This window comes from Miniopterus natalensis, chromosome 4 (assembly GCF_054644295.1).
Source record: "Miniopterus natalensis isolate mMinNat1 chromosome 4, mMinNat1.hap1, whole genome shotgun sequence".
NCBI lineage: Eukaryota > Metazoa > Chordata > Mammalia > Chiroptera > Miniopteridae > Miniopterus > Miniopterus natalensis.
This window is the reverse complement of record NC_142084.1, coordinates 74,173,799-74,192,420: the sequence shown is the minus strand read 5'-3', so window position 1 is coordinate 74,192,420 and position 18,622 is coordinate 74,173,799.

The following is an 18,622-nucleotide window of genomic DNA, read 5'->3' as shown; positions in this document are numbered from 1 at the left end:
CAGGAGTGGACCATCTTGGCCCCACGCCTCTTCTCCACAACCTCACTCCTGGTAGATTCTCTGTTGGAAAAACTGGGTAGATTATACATTCATGGTATTATTGAGAATGGAAAGCACTAATATCCCATATTTAAAAATAAGTTTTTCCCGGCCAGGCGTGGTTCAGCAGTTGAACGTTGGCCTAGGATCCAGGCGATCGGGGTTCGATTCCTGGTCAGGGCACATGCCCGGGTTGCGGGCTAGGCAGTCGATCAATGACTCTCTCATCATTGATGTTTCTATCTCTCTCTCTCCCTCAACTTTACTCTCTCTGAAATCAATAAAGATATATTTAAAAAAAGTAAAAATAAAAATAAATATAAGTTTTGACTGAAACTCACAGTGAGAAATATATTTTACATGCATCAGTATGCAACACATATATATGTGTATGTACATGTGTGTGCTGGGATCCATACTGACCACTGGCAATATGTTGGGATACTTCGTAGTCTATTTAGTTTTGTTAAAGAATACTCACTGTGACCCACTAAATTAGTTTCCATGACCCTCTAATGATACACAACATGCAGTTTGAAAAAAAAATTAGTTTACACAATAGAGACTTTGGGGAGCTAGTAAATGGTGATAAACACTGTGGACTATGGATGGCCTAGGAGGGCCACAAGGCCACCCCACAGCACCCAAACTCCATGTGCACATGGGCAATGTGGAGAAAAGGGAAACTCCCCACCCACCTGCCCCTATCTCCCCAGTGGAGCAGAAGCACCAGCTATACTGGGTATCAGACTAACAGTTGTCAAAAGGGAGCAGAAGGTGGGTTGATCAGCTTTGTTCAAAGTGAACTCATGCTGGCTCCAAGCAATCACCTTTTTTTTCTAAGAACTCACAAATCATCAGTTTCAGTCATCTGTTTTGGAATTTTGCAAAGAGGCAACGTTGAAATCACTGAATAATCATTTCCAGAATCGGGAAAGGTTCTGGGCTATCTGGGCCCAATAAATGCATAAGATCCTTAAGTGGAAGCCAGACTTCTTCAGGCTCTGCCAGCTGTTCCTTCCCCTCTGGCTCACCATCATGATCACATGCATGAACACACACGCACACATGTACACACACATGTACACACACATGTATATATGCACACACACACAGAGGGCACCCCCAGACTACACTCAGAGGACCCTGCAGCCCCTCTAACATGGACATTGCCATCCGGCATAAAGACACCCAAAGTCAGCATCTCTGATCTTCCCCTTTTTTTCTTCTTTTCGCCTCATTCAGAATTGCTCTGTCCTTTCTCTCCACCACCCCGCCCCTCCACCCGAGGGAACAGCCTCTTCCTATCTCTGTAACTGTGACTGTGGCCCAGTCGCCATGTGATCCCAGGGGAAAGGGAGACAGGCCCGCTGGAAGGTGCTCGCAGGCCGTGCCCCGTGCTGCAGACACGCCTCCGTGTGCCAGCGTGGCCCTCTGTGTGTCAGCATGGCCCTCCGTGTGCCAGCGTGGCCCTCCGTGTGCCAGCGTGGCCCTCCGTGTGCCAGCGTGGCCCTCTGTGTGTCAGCATGGCCCTCCGTGTGCCAGCGTGGCCCTCTGTGTGTCAGCATGGCCCTCCGTGTGCCAGCGTGGCCCTCTGTGTGTCAGCGTGGCCCTCCGTGTGCCAGCGTGGCCCCCCGCCTGGGAGCTGATGGAGCGCTGGCTGCCGGTTCGCTAAAGTCCTTGTCTGCGGACACTGCAGAGACAGTTTCCCGCAGAGGAATTCTAAGGCTCAGGCTTGAGTCTTCTCGGAATTATAGTAATTAAAGTTGAGAAGAGCAGCATGCCAGAACCCCCCCAACCTGTCACTTCTGGGCTGGCAACAGGGCTCTGACTCGAAGTTCACTCTGGCCCCCTCCCAGGCGCCTTCCCTTTCCTTCCACCCCTTCTGTCCCCTCCAAGCCAGGCCCCAGACAGCCAAGGGCCCCACTTTCCTCAATTTCAAACGAGAGGCCAACCAGGTTCCCTGGAAATGCAGCTCTTGAGGGCCAGCTCTTGAGTCCTGCTGGGCTGCTTGGTCCAGGCCTTGCAAGGGTGGTTCTGGGGACTGGGTCAGAGACACTATCAGAACTGGGAGAGACCACAAACACCACCCAGACCCTGCAAATGACGAAACTGAGGCTCTGAAGAGAGAAGAAACTTGCTCAACTTCAGCCAAGCAGCCACAGAGCCAGGATAAGGGCTCTGTTCTCCTGACTCCTGGTTTAGTCCAGGACCCCAGGGCCATAATGTGAAGCCAGGCACTGGGCAAGTGCTGTGCCTAAGTTGCATCTAATTTGAGATATCATTAGCCCCCACCCTGTTTGGGGGTTGAGAGAATGGAGTGATTTGCCCAGGAGAAGACAGAGAGAAAGTGGTAGGCGAGGGATTCAAGCTCATTACACCATTTTTTCTCATAAATGTCCATCAAGGGCAGAAAGAATCAAGCCTAAGTGGGTTGGTGGACACGTGAGTGTGTGCCAGTGGGAGAAGTCCTGGAAGCTACCTACTGGAATGTCCCAGCTATGGGTCCTCGCTGCTAACATCAACTCAACATGTCCTTCACAGTAAGGACCACATGTGGCCAAAGGTCACCGAACACGGGGCCAAGAAGGATAGATGCACCCGAGTGGAAGAGATGCAGACAGGGTTCCTGGAGAAGGTGTGCCTGGGGGTTGACCTTCAAGGGGGAGGATCTGGGAAGGCAGATGAAAGCAGGGAGGACCCTGGTATTGATGGAATTTCAAGGAGGGTCTAGTAAGACCCATAAGCTTTCTTGGGCATTGGCAGCTGTTGATACGGGAGAGAGAAGTGATGCAGATTCTCAATTTAGCTCCCCCTCCCTGCTCCCCACCCAGTCCCCACAGGAGGACCGACCAGACCTCAGAGAAAGCGACAGAATTACTTCGTTCCTGGAGCCCAGCTCCGTATGCCACACTCCTCCCAAGCTCTTGGGAAGTTAAGAGGCTTTGCAGAGAGAAATTAGGAGAGAGAGAATGCAGTAGGAGCAGAAAGTGGCTGTTTGTCAGGAAGACACAGACCTACACAACTTGGAAATGGGGCAGAGGGCTGACTCGTCCCCCAGTGCCTGGCCTTTGTGGACTTGGGCACTGCATGGCTGAAATGTTAGCGGGTGTAGGACACTGCTTTCTTAGCTGTCTCCGTGAGGTAGAACAATTGCCACATGATCGTCAATTGAGTTATATCAACTTTCTTATCGTTTTTCTTTACAAAATGCGGATTATAATAGTATGAGCCGCACAGGTTGGTTGTGAGAATGAAATGAGATGCAAAGTACCTGCTGGCACACAATCAGCACACAATAAATGTTAGATTTTTATTATTGTTTTTATTTCTATCTTGATGAAAAGTGTATTATTTTTACAGCGTTATAAACCTAAGAGAACCGCGAGTTGGATCTCAAAAATTTCATTGCCAAAATCATGTACTTCGGACAGTTCTATTACATTTGTGTTATTTAAACAAAAAATTTTCCTTCTTGGACAAGTTGGGAGGAAAGTGCTTTCTCCACCAGCCCAAAGTGGTGCTTATGCCCATAAAACACTTTTTCATTTCAAGGTGATTTCTAACTGCTCCTCATCATATGCTCACAGAATAATTCTGAGGTCAGCGGGGCACACGTTGCTACACTTTTTATTAGGTCCTGAAACTCATGGAAAAGGCAGTTTGTTGGCTGGATCTACAGCCAGGTTCCCAACGCCTCTCTTAGCCCTCAGTCCAGCAGCACTGAGCCCAGACAGCTCTGCAGGCCGCCTGCCTGTCTGCCCAGCACACACAGGGGTCCCTACTTGTGACCTCCCCTGACCTTCATTGAGTCCTTCATCTCTCCCAGGCTTCAGCCAACAGGCTCATCACCTGGGAATGAGACATTCAGAATCTCGGGGAGTTTGGAACCGTATGCAAAGGTGATAAGACTGCTCTTCTAAAAAGAGCATGATACAGAGATGTTTGCCCATCCCTCTGGGGCTTCTGGGATCCAACCCTACCAGTCCCAGCTCCACCCGCACTGCAAGCCCCTTTCCTTGCCTATCCTGCTTCCAGAAAGACACTCAAGCTTATGCTGGTACTAGTGCTCTGGGGGGTGGGGGGATCACAGCTCATGCCTGTTTTAATTGGTTATACCCAAGTTTTTCCAGATGTCAGAGCTGTTCCACGTATTAGCTATTTTGAATATCATTCCTACCTGTTTCCACAATCCCCATCACCTACGCCTACTCTCCCACAGGTAGGTGCCACCATTCCCCAAACATTTAGGCTTTTCCTTCTCTCCCTTGTGCCCTTCTCTTATTTCTGTATTTTTATCCTGGATGTACACAGGAACAGAAGGGGCCCCACAGAGACTCTGAATGGACCCCATGCCCACACTGATGTACCGACTCCAGGAGAGCAGGAGAGGAAGCATGGCTCCACCGGTGGAAACTCGCCAGGGGAGGAGTGTCAGGTCTCCGGGACGCTCAGTGCAAGGTGGGGCTGGGGGACAGCTCTCAAGTGGCCCAGGGCTAAATTAGAACCCTGGTAGGCCTGAGGAAAAGCTGTATACTTCCAGTTACAGGTGCACAACATGGGTCCTGGGCAGGTGTTGTGTGCTCCCTCCCGCCTTGGAGAGCCATGATGGCCCAGCAAATCAGGTCTCGGGTTGGGCCAAGCCAGTGAGAAGAGCTGGCTTCTGAGTTCCACTTTCTTTGTAGGTCACTGCCAGCTAACCTTGAGGATGGCTGACTTTTAGACAGGTGTATACAACCTGGGAATATGCATTTGGGAATCTGATCCTTGGTTAAGTGGCTAGGGATGCAAAACCATTTTACCTTGGGTATGAAAGAAAATGAGACCACCTTTTACCTGTAGAGGTTGGCGAGGTCTAGCTACTTGGGTTGGTCAGTTCTTGAGCTGGCAGTGCACTCACTCATGGTAGCCTTTGAATAAAGTAAAAAAAGCCAAAGAGGCCCAGTGGAGAGTGCACTTGGATGGACTTCCAGTTGCCGAACAATTGTCCCAAAGGGGATTGCTTAAATCTCAACTCTCAATCTAAAAGGGGGGGAGGTATCCTTGTATTATGCCATAGAATTCGGTACTAAATCATATTCAACGATTTCATCTATGACGTGAGTGAAGACACAGAGAGCAAGATTATTAAATTTTTAGATGACAGTTAGAAGGGATAATTGAGGTCCAGAGAGATAGCTGAGGGTTTGAAAACATCCTGATAAGCTGAAATGATGCCTGAAACAAACAAAATGAAATTTAACAGGGACAAATATTGAGCCCTATATTTAGGTAATAAAAATGAATTATGTAGGTACAGTACAGGAAGCATGACTTGGGAGAATTTCAAATTAAAATTCTGTGGCCCGGGGAACTTTGAGCAGCGGACTGCCTGATGGGGGCAGCAGAGAGCAGCTACTTTGGGGAGCTCACCAGGGGGGTGAACCACCCAGGTGAGGGGCCTGTCCAAGGCAGCAAGAGGAATGGAGGCCGCATGGGACAGGAGTGATCAGGCAGGCCCAACCAGGGCAGGTGAAGACTGGTTTGTGGCACACAGGCTCCAGGTATGTGGGTTGTCTGAATCTAAGTGAAGCTGGGTTCCTTATGCCTTGGGCCACTTTTGTCCCAAGCCTGCTTGCTTTGGCAGTCCTTTTATCAGTTGGGGTCCACCTAGTCTCTGAGGTGCTCTTTAATGACCACCAGCTCATTGCCGGGAAGGACTGGAAATGATACATTTATAGAGAAGGAAAACAGATTAATGATCCTCTGGGGTTGGGGAGGAGAGAGGGAGGGGAGATGTGTTTGAGGTGGAGGAGTAGGATGAGGGGACATTTGTGGCAAAGGAGCAGTTCTATATCTTGATTGCAGTGGCAGTTATACCTGTGAGAAAATGGCACAGAACTATATATGCACATTGTACCTTGTCAGTTTCCCGGTTTTGATAATTGTAGTATAGTTATGTACATTGCAACTGTGAGAAAATGGCACAGAACTATATACATGCATTTGTACCTTGTCAATTTCCTGGTTTTGATTGTGTAGCATAGTTATGCAAATTGTAACCATTGGGGAAACTGCATGAAGGGTCTATGAGACCAATCCAGGTTATTTTTTTACAACGTCCTGTGAATCTGTAATTATTTTTTTTTTAAGTTTAAGAAAACAAAACAAAGCTAAGCCAGAGATTGCTATGAGTGCCCTAGGAGTGGGGGTGGAGGGGCAGTCCATTCATTTCTGGAGAAAACTAGCTGTTAGGACAACCTGTTTGACCGGCCATGCTCCTGCCCCCTGGAGCCCATTCCTTTTGTATCCTCAGCGTGCCAAGGAGCTGGCACCACATGGCCGTAGATTTTGATCTGTGCTGTTAGCAAACACCCAGGAAGGACTCTATCTGGGGAGCAGAAGGAATTGAAAAGATTGGAAACATCAGTATGGGGCAAAAAAGCAACTATAAGGCTCCAGACCAATTAGGGGAGGGGGAGAGAGAAGGGGGCTGACCACGCCCCAGCTAGAGACAGAACATACCTGGGAAGGAGGGTGCAGAAAGGCTGTATGTTTCGGGTTGTTTCCACTCCCAGAGTTTAGGGTTATGGACCACAGCAGGGGCCCTGTTCGGATACCTGTGCTCGTCAGAGAAGAAAGCGGGCAGGGAGGAGGCAGTGGTGCTGGTTGGAGGGGTCGTGTCATTCACTATGTGCCTTCTGTATTTGGCTTTTGTGGAACCTGTGCGGCTCACAAGTTCACTTGCTGAGCTGAGCTGGGGAGAGACTGTGACTTTCAATTCTGCGCCTTTTTCACACCATGTGTTGGAGGATCAGGAAAGATAAAAATGTGGCCCACCTCTGCCCAGGACTAGCAGAGAAGCCCCGGGCCCCATCATCCACTGCAGGGTCTGCTGATTGGCAGAATCACATTGCTTGGTGAGGGGGTGTGCAGTTTGCATTTGGTGTCCTTCCTGAGCCCCGTCTCCTACCTAAAGATCTCTCCTGTCCCTGACATCTCGTTAGGCTGCTGGTCAAAGACCAAACGGCTTTGCAAGTTCCAAAGTTTTTAGCATCCGGATGGCAACATAAACGGACAGATGATGGATAGATAGACTGATGCAAGAGGGTGTGGGAGACTCTGCACCTCAACTGAAATCATTTAGATACAAGTTGTTCAAAAAGTCTGTGTTTGCGGGGGGAAGATACATCTGCAGAGAGAACCTGGCAGCTGCTGGCTCAGACCTGTCCTTTTTCATCCTGCCCTCAGCAGGGACCTTTCCTGGTGCAGTTCCTTGGGTTTCCTCCCACACCAATCCAGTGCCTCCAGGAAAGGGCATGGGTGTGAGGCAAGGCCAGGTCATTAACCTGATCTTTCTATGACTTTGGGCAAATACTTGACTTCTCTCTGCCTTGCTTTACTCATCTGCCAAATGGGTGTAATAACCTTATCCACTTTATCCAATGAGGCATAGTTCTGAAGGTGAAATTTAAAAAATTCATACCCTGCTCCAATCCACAGTGGATTTAAGGCAGCTTCTAAAAATACCTGCGATATAAAGGGGTAAAAATAAATAGTATGTGAAACCATTTTGCAATTGTGCTGCAAACACATTTTCCTTTTCGTCACTGGGAGTAGTGAGAAAGTGATAATAGATATATTATTTCCCAGACTCATTTTCCATTTAACCTTGGGCTTCAGGGCTTTAGCTGAAAAGCAGGCCAGCATGAAAACCTCAGACACTGAAGCTGACCATCTACTTGGCTCTTGGCTGGTTTTGCCTCAGGGTACTTGGGGTTGGGGGCTGGTAGTGGTCAGTTCTGACTCTTCAGCCCCTTGCTGCTCTGGGTCAAGGCTCTATTGCCAGCTCCATAATCATTAATGCCAAACCTACCCGAGCATCCCTTCCATGCCTGACCCTGGGCTCGGTGCTTAGACACAGAGAAGAAAATGACTGAGTCCTGTCCTATATGGGTGCACAAGGAGGGGACCTGGGTGTGAAAGCCACACACTAGGCTCAGCTTGATGTGGGGAAGTTGATGCATTCCTTATTTCAATTCTTTGTCCATAAGATGGACATCGTAACCCTCCTCTTCCTCCCTCATAGCAATGCTGGAAGTCTAAGCTGAGAGAATGTGCTCTGATAAGAAAAATTGCTATGCAAATGCAAAAAGTCATCATCTCTATTCAGTGCTGCTCTAAAGTGATTTCAGAAATAACAGAACTATTAGGATTTGGGAGCCGACATGACCAAGAAGGTTTGCCTTAAACACTCTACCCTGAAAGTTTCCAGGGATCTGTGCAGGACTTGGAGCCCATGCCACCCAGATGAACCCTTCCCCCAGAGTAAATGGAATGTATATCAACTCTGGAGCATGCACTGAATATTTAACACATGCCCAGCACTGAGGTAGGCATTGTGAGGTGAGAAGTTTTCACAGGCTAAATTGCATGTGTGTCCCCTCCCCCAACCCCCGGTTCTTTTTTTTTTTTTAATATATCTTTATTGATTTCAGAGAGGGGAAAGGAAAGAGAGAGAGAGAGATAGAAACATCAATGATGAGAGAGTCATTGATCAAGGCCGCAACCCAGGCATGTGCCCTGACTGGGAATCGAACCCCGATCGCCTGTATCCCAGGTCGATGCTCAACTGCTGAGCCATGCCCAGCCGGGCAGCCCCCGATTCTTAAGTTGAAGTCCTAACCCCCAGTGCCTCAGAATGTGACCATACTGGGGTAAGGTCTTTAAAGAGGTAATTAAGTTAACATGAGGATATCAGGGTGGGTCCTGATCCAGTCTTGTAAGGGTGTCTTTATAAGAAGAGGACATTTGGACACACAGAGAGACACGAGACATGCACACACAGAGGGAAGCCTATATGAGGACACAGAGAGAAGGCTGTCATCTGCAAGCCAAGCAGAGAGGCCTCAGGAGAAACCAATCTTGCTGCACCTTGACCTTGAACTTTCAACCTCTAGAACTGTGAGAAAATAAGTTTCTGTTTTGAAGTCACCCTATCTGTGGTATTTTGTTCTGGAAGCCCAGACAGACTAATATAGATTTATACAGAAAGTATGGATTGATCACTCCTTTAATACATACTTAGAGTTGGGCACAATGTGGTATAGGAGATACAGTTTCTGCTCTCAGGAAGCTTACAGCCCGACAGGGATACTGAAGTTGCCTTTAAGATGGGGAGACAAGACCAGCACTCAGGGAAACTATGGCAGCATATATTTATCTGTGTATATGTAAACTTTAAATTGAGTTGTGTTGACCGAGTGGTGGAGGCTCAGGGAAAATAAAAATAAAAGAAAGTCTATAGGGGAGGTTTTGTGGACAGGGGGCTTGAACGATTGGGGGGTGATGATCTGGCTGCTGTGGGCATTTGTGAAGAACTTATAGGTCCAACGAAAGGTGGCCATCAGTGCTGACTTACCTGGAAGGTGTCACTCCCTGGGGCCTTCTCAGTGACTGGCCAAGACAGGCTTCTCCCCTGGGAGCCACAGCCACCACTCTCTCAGGCAGAAAGCGCTTGCTCTCCAGCAGCTGGGGCTTAGCTGGCCCTTCTGTGGTTATTTGCTGCCATTTCTCCAGGCAGATGGGGACTGCTGGCTGTTCATCAAGTGAGCAATTAACAAGTAATTCATTAGGTGCCTAATGAACAAATTATTAACCTGGCAAGCTACGTCCAGCCTCTGACTGGGGGGAGAAATGGCTATTAATAAGGTCTTCTAGTGCAGCTGTGGGTTAGTGGTTATGGCATGGGCTGGGCGACAAAAGACATGGGTTCTAGACTCTTGCGCCAAATCACTTCACCTCTCTAGGCCACAGTTTGGCTGCTCATGAGGTGGGAGTGATAGAACCTTATTATTGGGCAAATTAAATGTCAGAGACAGTATGTCTAAATGCAGGGCATTGGGTTATATAAACTCTAAGGCCCCTTCATTCCAACTTCCTATGATTCCACCTCCCCAGGCTCATGTAAGGTATACCAGGGCCATCCCCGAAACTCTGTAATTGCTGAGCTCACTGAGAACTTAGTATGTGCCTGGAGCCCTAATATCACAAAGGGCAAGGCATGGAAGGGAGATGGGTGTAATGGGTGCCTGCTCTCATGGTGCTTACAGCTTGGTTGTGGATATCAGATGTTCACAGACAGCAAACTAACTATAGAGTACAAAGCAGCCTGTGATAGGCCATGAGCTATAGCATTTCAGAGGAGAAAGATAACTAAGCTGGGGTGTGGGGGGCCTTACCGGAGGGCAGGAACTTGAGGCAGAACTTCATTGTCTTTTTCTGATTATAAAAATAACATGTGCTTATCTCCCCAAATCTCTAAATAGAGGAAATTGGAAAGAAGGAGATAATCTGTAATCTCATCAGCCAGAGATAACTGCTGTTGACTTTTTTGTGTGTACCTGGGAGGGTTTTGACAGGCAGCGATGGGGGAAGGATATTCTAGGTGGAAGAAATGCTTGAGTGAAAGCTTTGGGCTGGGGCAAGGTAGGACTTGTGGTGGGTACCATGGGCGTTGGACGTGTGGACCGGGTCCTGAGGTCCTGGAGCAGAATGTAATTGGAGGCCAGAGGAGGGGAAAATGACTGGAGGGGAGTGTGTATGTGTGTGTGCGTGCGTGTGTGTGTGTGTGTGTGCGTGCATGTGTGTGTGTGTGTGTGTGTGTGTGTGTGTGTGAAATAGTGCCTTTGTGCATTGGACCAGAAGCCCCAGCCAGCAAGCCTGACACTCTGCTCTTCAATCACACTCGTGATGCAATGGAACTTATTGATATAGTTGTCCCACTTAGGAGAAATACTGCAAAAACCTCTGCAGGAAAAATAAATGAATGTAAAGTTATGGCAGAATTGCCAAAGGGAATGTGGGACCAGAGGAAGAGGCCAGGAAGGCCTGTGTGAGTGTAGTTGTAGCTGGCTGGGCTGTTTCAGGTGTGTCAGCAAGACTCCTCAGGGGATAAGGGACCTGTCCTGCTTTGCCTGACAACCAGCAGGTCCTCATTTCAGACCCATGCCTCATACCCAAGGGGATATCTAATCCATTTTTTTTGTCATGAAACAGCAGAAAAGTTTATAGTTGACAAAACTCTTTTCTATAAGATAATTACAAGATAATCATGAGATAATCTTTTGATTCTTTCAACCATCCCCTGAGGTAGGTATTTCTGTTCTAGAGTTTGAGGAAGTGGAGGTTCAGAGAGGTGAAGTGACTTAGCCAAGGCCGTATAGCTGGTGACGGAACCAGGCTGAGAATCTAGATCTTGGGATTGCAGATTGTGTGTGTGTGTGTGTGTGTGTGTGTGCGCGCAATTAGTTCTGCTGTTATGGGAGGTAGTATAGCTTGATGGTAAAGTGAATGGTTTTTGGAGACAGGATAGTTTTGCATTCAATTTTCTGCTCTGTTATTTTCCTCACAGAAGAGTATGAAGAACCTTGGACTTCTTATATTCATAGATCAACTGGGAAAACAAAACCATTTACCTCCTTGGGTCACTGCGAGGCTTAAACAGAGCAATGCAGGTGACATGGACTTAGCACATAGTAAGTGTTCAATAAATTATAATTATTATGGTTTTAACTCTGGATTCATCTGAGTCACAGAAATAAGCTGAATCTTGTGGTTGTTCCTTAGCTCTTGCCATGAGCAGTCTCTTTGGAGTTAGGGAGAATGCAGGTTCACTCATGGGCCTCACAGATTGCTTGGTCCTGAGGGGCCAGTCAGAGTTCCTTCAAGAACTCTCCGATTGGCCAAACACCATATTTTGCAGGATGCAGAGAGTTTTTGTTTTGCTCCTGTGATAAAGACATCGATACCCAACAGACATCCCATCTCTTTCCCCACATCTACCAGCCCCAGTGCCCTTAGAAGACCATGTAATTGGTTCAGGCCAATGGATGTGGGTGAAAGTGACACGTCACCTGCTGGCCGGCTCCCTCTTCTTCCTCAGGGACTGAAGACGCCTAGTGTTCTGGGAGCTGGAAGGTGATAGTGCATCAGTCAGCTTGGATCCTGAGTGGCTGCATGGAGCAGAGCCCCCTGCAAACCTACATGGAGCTTATTGCATGAAGAAGGAATAAACCTCTGTGGTGTAACCCTAGGAGGCTCCAGATATTTTTCACTGTAGCATAGCCTAGCTAACTAATACTAGCTAACTAATATAGCACATTTTGGTTGACTGAGAGCTGACATGTTACATTAATAGTAAAACTCATACCTTGCACTGTATAGCTTTCCACAGTTTATTATAGAGCAGGTTCACACCTATCATCTTTTTTGATCCTCAGAACAATTACCTTTATGTGAATTCCTGCTGCTAAGAGCTCACTGTTATTTCTTTACGTAATGACATCTCTAAGATCCACATTTCTACACATACCTGTTTTTCAATCAATCACTCTCCCCACCCACAATACCCTAATTCTTCCAAACTTCGTTGTACTCATTTGTTCATGCATCTGTTTCCCCCACCAGGCTGGAGCTCCTCAATACTGTTTTATTCAAGATAAAGGCAGTATTTGTTGATTTTGTGTGTTTATATCTATTGCAGCAGGTCCTTTAATGATGGCTGAACAAAACGCCAATCATGTGAGGTGGGCAGGGCAGGCCTACTGTCCCCATTTTGAGGTACATCAAGAGGTTGAAGGACCAGCCCAAGGTGGCACAGCTAGTAAGCGGCAGGGCCAGGGGTGAGCCCCATCTTCATAACCAACAACCCCAGCCTGTTGCTGCACAGGCAGTTTTGAGGATCAAATGAGGTCGTATTGCCAGGGCACTGTGTAGGGCCTTCCTGCTATGTTTGTATCTCCTACTTCCAAAGGCCAGTAAGGGAGCTCCATGTGGTAGTGCCATAGTGGGGAAGGGCCTGGTTGGACTGAGGCAGTATGTTGAGGGGAGGACTGGGAGGGACACTCCCTTAGGGGAGGGCCTTACCTGTCCTATGCTCAGTAGCAGGATAGGGTCTGGAGCATAGTAGGTCTCAATATAGTGTCCCTTGAACAAATGGGAAGGAGGAAACAGGTGAAAGAGGCAGGAAAGAAAGCTCCAACTTGAATCCTAAAGGCATGGGTCTATGATGGGGGTGGGGGGGTGAGGACCATACTTAGGCCCCATTCCTGCTTGCCCTCTGGCTGCATCCCCTGGGGCCCACATGGTATCTGTCTCCCGCCCTATGGAAACGCAGGCACATGGTTGACTGCCATTGTGATATTGTGCGTGGCTGGCTCATTGTGGCACCTGTGTGGCCCATTTAAGCACTCTCAGATGATCATTAGCAAACACAATATCGGCCGAGCCCTTCCACACTCCTGACTCCTCATGGTGGGGGGACCTGAAGGGAGGCCCTTTCTTGTCCTCTCATGGCCTGTGTCCTATCCAGGAGCAGATGGGTGGACCATGAGTGGTTGTCCAGCAGGGGCTGTGAAGAGCACATCCGGAAAAAAAGCTCCCCCCTTAGGGCTGACAGGAGGCAGAAGCCCTTCTGTAGCAGAGGTTTGTTCTAATTGGTCATCAGATTCCAATAGGAGCTGATCCTTTTTCTTGGCATAGTAGGTCTCCTTCAATAGACCTCGTTACTGTCCTCCTTGGGGGAATGGGAAGGTCTTTTTCTTTTGAAAAACTTTTGGACACCCCCACTGGACACTGCTGGCATGGCTGGGTAGCTCGAGGTCAGCATGTAGTGTTATTTGAAGAGTGGAGGGAGCAGCCTCCCTGTCACCTCTCAGAACCCCACATCTTAGAACTGGAGGGCACTCAGAATTCATCTAACCAGCACCTGCAAATGTATTAGATGGACCTGTGTGCCCACCACAAGTGACTGGTTGTGGCTACCTGGAGTGTTGCACTGAGAAGGCTTAGCAGCCATCAATTAACAGTACCTGCCACAGTTAGGAGAGGGGAGCAGCGCATGAGTGCCTCAGATTCGTCATCTGGGATCTCATCTGAATCCCTCTTTCCTAGTGCCTGATTTCCACGATTAGAGAGCCATTACCTCACATTAAGACCTTGTCTCACTGTTCATATTTCTTTAAAATGCATGTGTGTCAGAGAGGAGTAGCAAGAAGATATGGAAGAATTCAATAATTTATTGATTGGGATTGACTGCAAACAAAAAGACCATTATCAGTTTTGCTAGTTCTGGAAAATGCAACACATTGCCGACTCTTAAAATCCTTAGATTATCACTTGGCTTAGGATCGGTTTACCAGACTGCCTTCCAAAGTGGCAGATGACTGAGAGGAAATGGGGGAGCAGGTCACTTTAGTGGAAGGCAGGTTTGGAAACTAGAAGTACTCCCTCAGGGTGCACCCTGCAGTGGGGACATGGGGGGCCAGAGGTAGGAGGTGCTGAGCACCCGTGGGAATCATGAGACCAACTCTGCTCCTTCTTCTGTTCAGAGACTCTTTCTTGGGGAGCCCGTGTTCCTGGCATTGACACCCATGCTCTGAGGGATGTGCCTCTGTCACCCACTTCTGGGGGCGGGGGTCAGGCTGAGGGAGAACCGAGTTGCAGCTGCTTTGTTTCTTCAGACTAAAAAGTTATTGGGGTCCACTGGGCCAGAGTGCCGAGTGTAGGGGCTTAGACGCTAACAAGTAGGAGCAAAACAGTTCATTGTGTCAATCAAGGATTCTAATGAGTCCAACTCCTGTCAATGTACTGTCTTCATAGAATTAGACTTTAAAGTGCAGAGCATAAGCCAATCTAGTTTGAATTAAAATAACTTAAATGGCAAAAAAAATCCTCTGGTCAGATTTATTAATTTTTTCTAAGGAGAACAGAATGGTAGGAAAGAGAAGCATTTATATATGTGTCCGTGACACCCTCATGAGTCCAGTAACAGGTGTACATGTTTTGAATCAGGTCAGCGATCCCAGCCGGAATCCCTGGGCTAAGGTTATATTAGGTAAGAGGCATCATTTTTTCTTTCATTCATTCATTCATTCATTCATTCATTCATCCAACAAGCACTTATTGAGGACCTGCATGTGCCAGCCTCTGACAACCCAGGGATGAAGATGACATGGGTCCTGTCCCTGTCCACATAGAACTTTGAGTTGAATGGGGCACAGAGACAAGAAAACGAGAATTTTCAGCTGAGTATGATAGTGCTGAGCTCTGGAGGCCTCGAGTCTCCCACCTGTGGGAAGGGAACATCCCTCATTCCCATGGAACTCTAATCACTGCAGCTGCAAGAGCTGCCCCAAGCCGCGCGCTGGGCAGGGGCTGCCCGGCCCTGAAGCAGAATCACCGTGAGCTCGGGGGCTGCCTCCAAATGGCATGGCTGCTTCTGGCGCCTGCGGGGTGGCTTGTACATTCCAAAGCACTTTCGCCTTCGGTGTCTCATTAATCCTGCTTCTCGGGTGTGGGGTGGGCAGGGTGGGGATTACCACTCTGGAGGGGCTAAGGTGACACGCATGGCTGAGGGCGGAGCTGGGAGCTAGGGCTCAAGTATAGTTTACCCACTTATTCCGTGGGGTGAATGGAGTGGAAGATGAACTGAGGAGTTAGGATGGAGCACGGAGACTAGGAGAGGACAGATTCTAATAGTATATAAGTTCCTCCCTTCCTCCCCCCCTTCCTCCCTCCCCCCTCCCTCCCTCCCTCCCTCCCTCCCTCCCTCCCTCCCTCCCTCCCTCCCTCCCTCCCTTCCTTCCTTCCTTCCTTCCTTCCTTCCTTCCTTCCTTCCTTCCTTCCTTCCTTCCCCCTTCCTTTCAAGGAGGAAATGCTTACTGAAGAGCGACTATGTGCACTGTGCTACCCCGAGCAGTACTGACCTCTTCTCTGACCTGCCAGCAAGCCCAGGCCAAAGCTGGAACTTGAGCCCTATTGGGGCCTCTTCCCACAATGCCACACTTGCAATTGGGGTGTTGCCTGGGAGCCAGGTGGCAAGAATATGGAGAGATAAGACCACCCCAGGGCTGGGAAGATTGCAGAATCCTGAAGCTCCCATTGCTCTCAGCAGTGTAGACCCCCTAGTGCAGCCAACCCCTCCCTTCCAGGGAGCAGGAACTTACTCGTTTTGGAGCAGGGAGGTAACAGGTGCCTGGACCCCTGACAATGGCCCCTCCTGGAGTCTGCTTTGCAGATATGGAGATGTCTCCCTTGTGGTGACTTGGGCTGGAGAGTAGGAGGTGGGCAGTGCATCCGATGGCTTTGATGGGAGCAGCTTCTGTCTGCTCTGCTATAAGCAAACAGCATCCAGAACAGGCCTTTGGCAGGGAGGATGATGGCAGCTGGCTGTCCATGGGTGCGTGTAGTCTGAGGGACTCCTGCAAGACTCCCCACCCTCCGCATCCTGTGGACAGGGAAGTTACGGGGAGACAGATTCCCTCTTGGTATAAGGAAGAACTCAGTGATCCCACCTGTCTGGACCATGGAATGGGGACCCTGGAGAGAAACAAGCACCCCGTCATAGGTAGTGTTTCTGTGAAGTTGTCTTTGTTTTTACTTTTTGCAACTAAAAAGTATTTTATTTTAATTTTTCTGAAGTGTTTAAGCAAAGGCCACCTCACAATTAGGGATTTGAATCAGGACACTTGGGTTCAAGTCCCAAGTCAGCAACTCACTGACTCTGAGATCATGGACAAATCACTCCATGCCTTGACTTTAAGTTTTCTCATCTAAAATACGCCCACCACAAAGGCTGTGTGGAAAGCCTAGGGAGACAGATTTATAGAAAAAAGCTTTGTAAGCTGTTGAGTGCTTTGCCCTTGTTGGCTGTTTATTATCTTTGGCCTGGAAGTTTTCTTCTAACCCCAAGAGCCTGAGGGCCCGTGATGATTGAAATTCTACCATTAACAATTCATTCCTTTGGGTTAAACATTGCCCCTCCCCCTGGGAGCAGCTTTGTTTCCTACTGGAGTAAAGAAAGCACTAGAGCATGGGCACAGTGGGGGTAAGGAGAGAACATTGTGGGTGATGGGAAAAGAAGTTCTCAGGACTTGAGGTCAGGGTGAGGGAGGTGGGCATGCATGTAAATGTGCTCATTCGGCCAAACTATAGCTTGGGCTCAGAGAAAGCAGGTCCGCTTAGAGAGGGATACTCTGGTCCCGATTTTCTGTCCAGAGCTCCTTGTGAGCTGCCTTCTAGCCTCCTGAGACGAGATGGAGGAGACCGAGCTGGGCCCTTCGAGTGACAGTCCATCTCAGACCTAGCTCTGGTGCTCTACCCACCTTGTCAGGCTTGGCTAAATAAAGACATGGTCCCTGTGGAGAGCTGCTGGGGCTGAGAGCTCTGCTGGGCACTCTAGGCAGCAGGAGCCAGCTCCCGACAGTTTGTCAGAAGCAATCACTGCCCCTCTCTCTGGATCCTGCCTCTGACCTTAGGTAACCCGGCAGATGGCCAGTGCCTGAGAACTGGGGTGGGTGTGGGTGCTCAGGAGAGAGGCTGTGGGTTGTTCCAGGCAGCTGGGGTCTGCCAAACGCAGTGCTGGCACCAGGACAACGCTGGGGCGTGGCCGGGATGGTGCCAACACAGGCAGAGCACAGTGTAGTCAGGGCCTGTAGGGAGGAGGCTTGACAGTGAGCTGGGATTTTAAGCTGATACTAACTCACCTAAAGGACGCTTACCAGCCCAGCTCCTGCTGCCACTGGGGAGGTGGGAAGGGGCCAGGGGAGGAGTGGGGTGTCACAGTTTTCTTAGGACGTCTGTGACTTTTGGGACAAGAGGAGTTTAGAGAAATAGCCCCTCTCAGACCCGTACTGGATGAATCAAAGACAGTGCCCTTAACAGTTGGGTGCTGTCTCCCTCTCCTTCCTGATCTCCTAGGAGGGAGAAAGCAGTGGTGACAGATGGGTGCTGGTTTTCTGCGGTCTAGAGAAGAGTTCACTAGACCAAGGTGTGGGAGGACCTGCTTTGCCACTTGCTGGCTGCATTGTGACCTTGATGGTCTTCAAGCCTGAGTTTGTTCACTTGGAAAGGAAGGTAATTGTGCCCCACTGTCCTCCCAGGATATTGTGAGGACTCCAGACCTTGAGGAGGAGGTTGTGACACTGAGGTGCTCATAGCAGCTTCCATTTGCATTCCTGCCTCCTTCTCTAATGGGCTACCCTGGGGCTGGGGGCTCCCTGGCATGAGTGGGGCTGCAGAAAGGTCTCTGAGGTCCTGAGGAGAGGCTAAGTAAAGCCAGTTCCCACCTCCTGTGGTGCCCACATCTAAAGAAAATGGTGAAGTAGGAGAACACGGACTGAAATCAATTAGAGGAATCGATGCCCCTGAGTGCAGGGCTGTGCATTTCTTCCCTCCTTGCCCAGTCCTGCTCACCTTGCCTGGCAGCCCTGCTCACTCTTTGGCAATCAGATGGTTTAGTTAAATCCCTGCTGGTCTCCACTGCAGTCAGGCTGGGCCTCAGGGATCTGGAGTGGCCATGGGGAGAGGGAACATTGGTGAGGGGGTCAACCTGCCATTGGGAGGGAGACAGGGGCTGGCTCAGGGCTGGGAAAGACCACGATGAGCTGGGCACTGTGGAGCTGCGCCATGCTAGACAGGATCCTTTCTAGGCTCTAGACTTGAACTCCAAGGGTTAGGCCAAACAAGGCCCACAGGACAAATAAAAAGAAATTTCAATTCTCTTGATTTCTTTACATTGCTGCTTTACAGGGGAGGGAGAAAG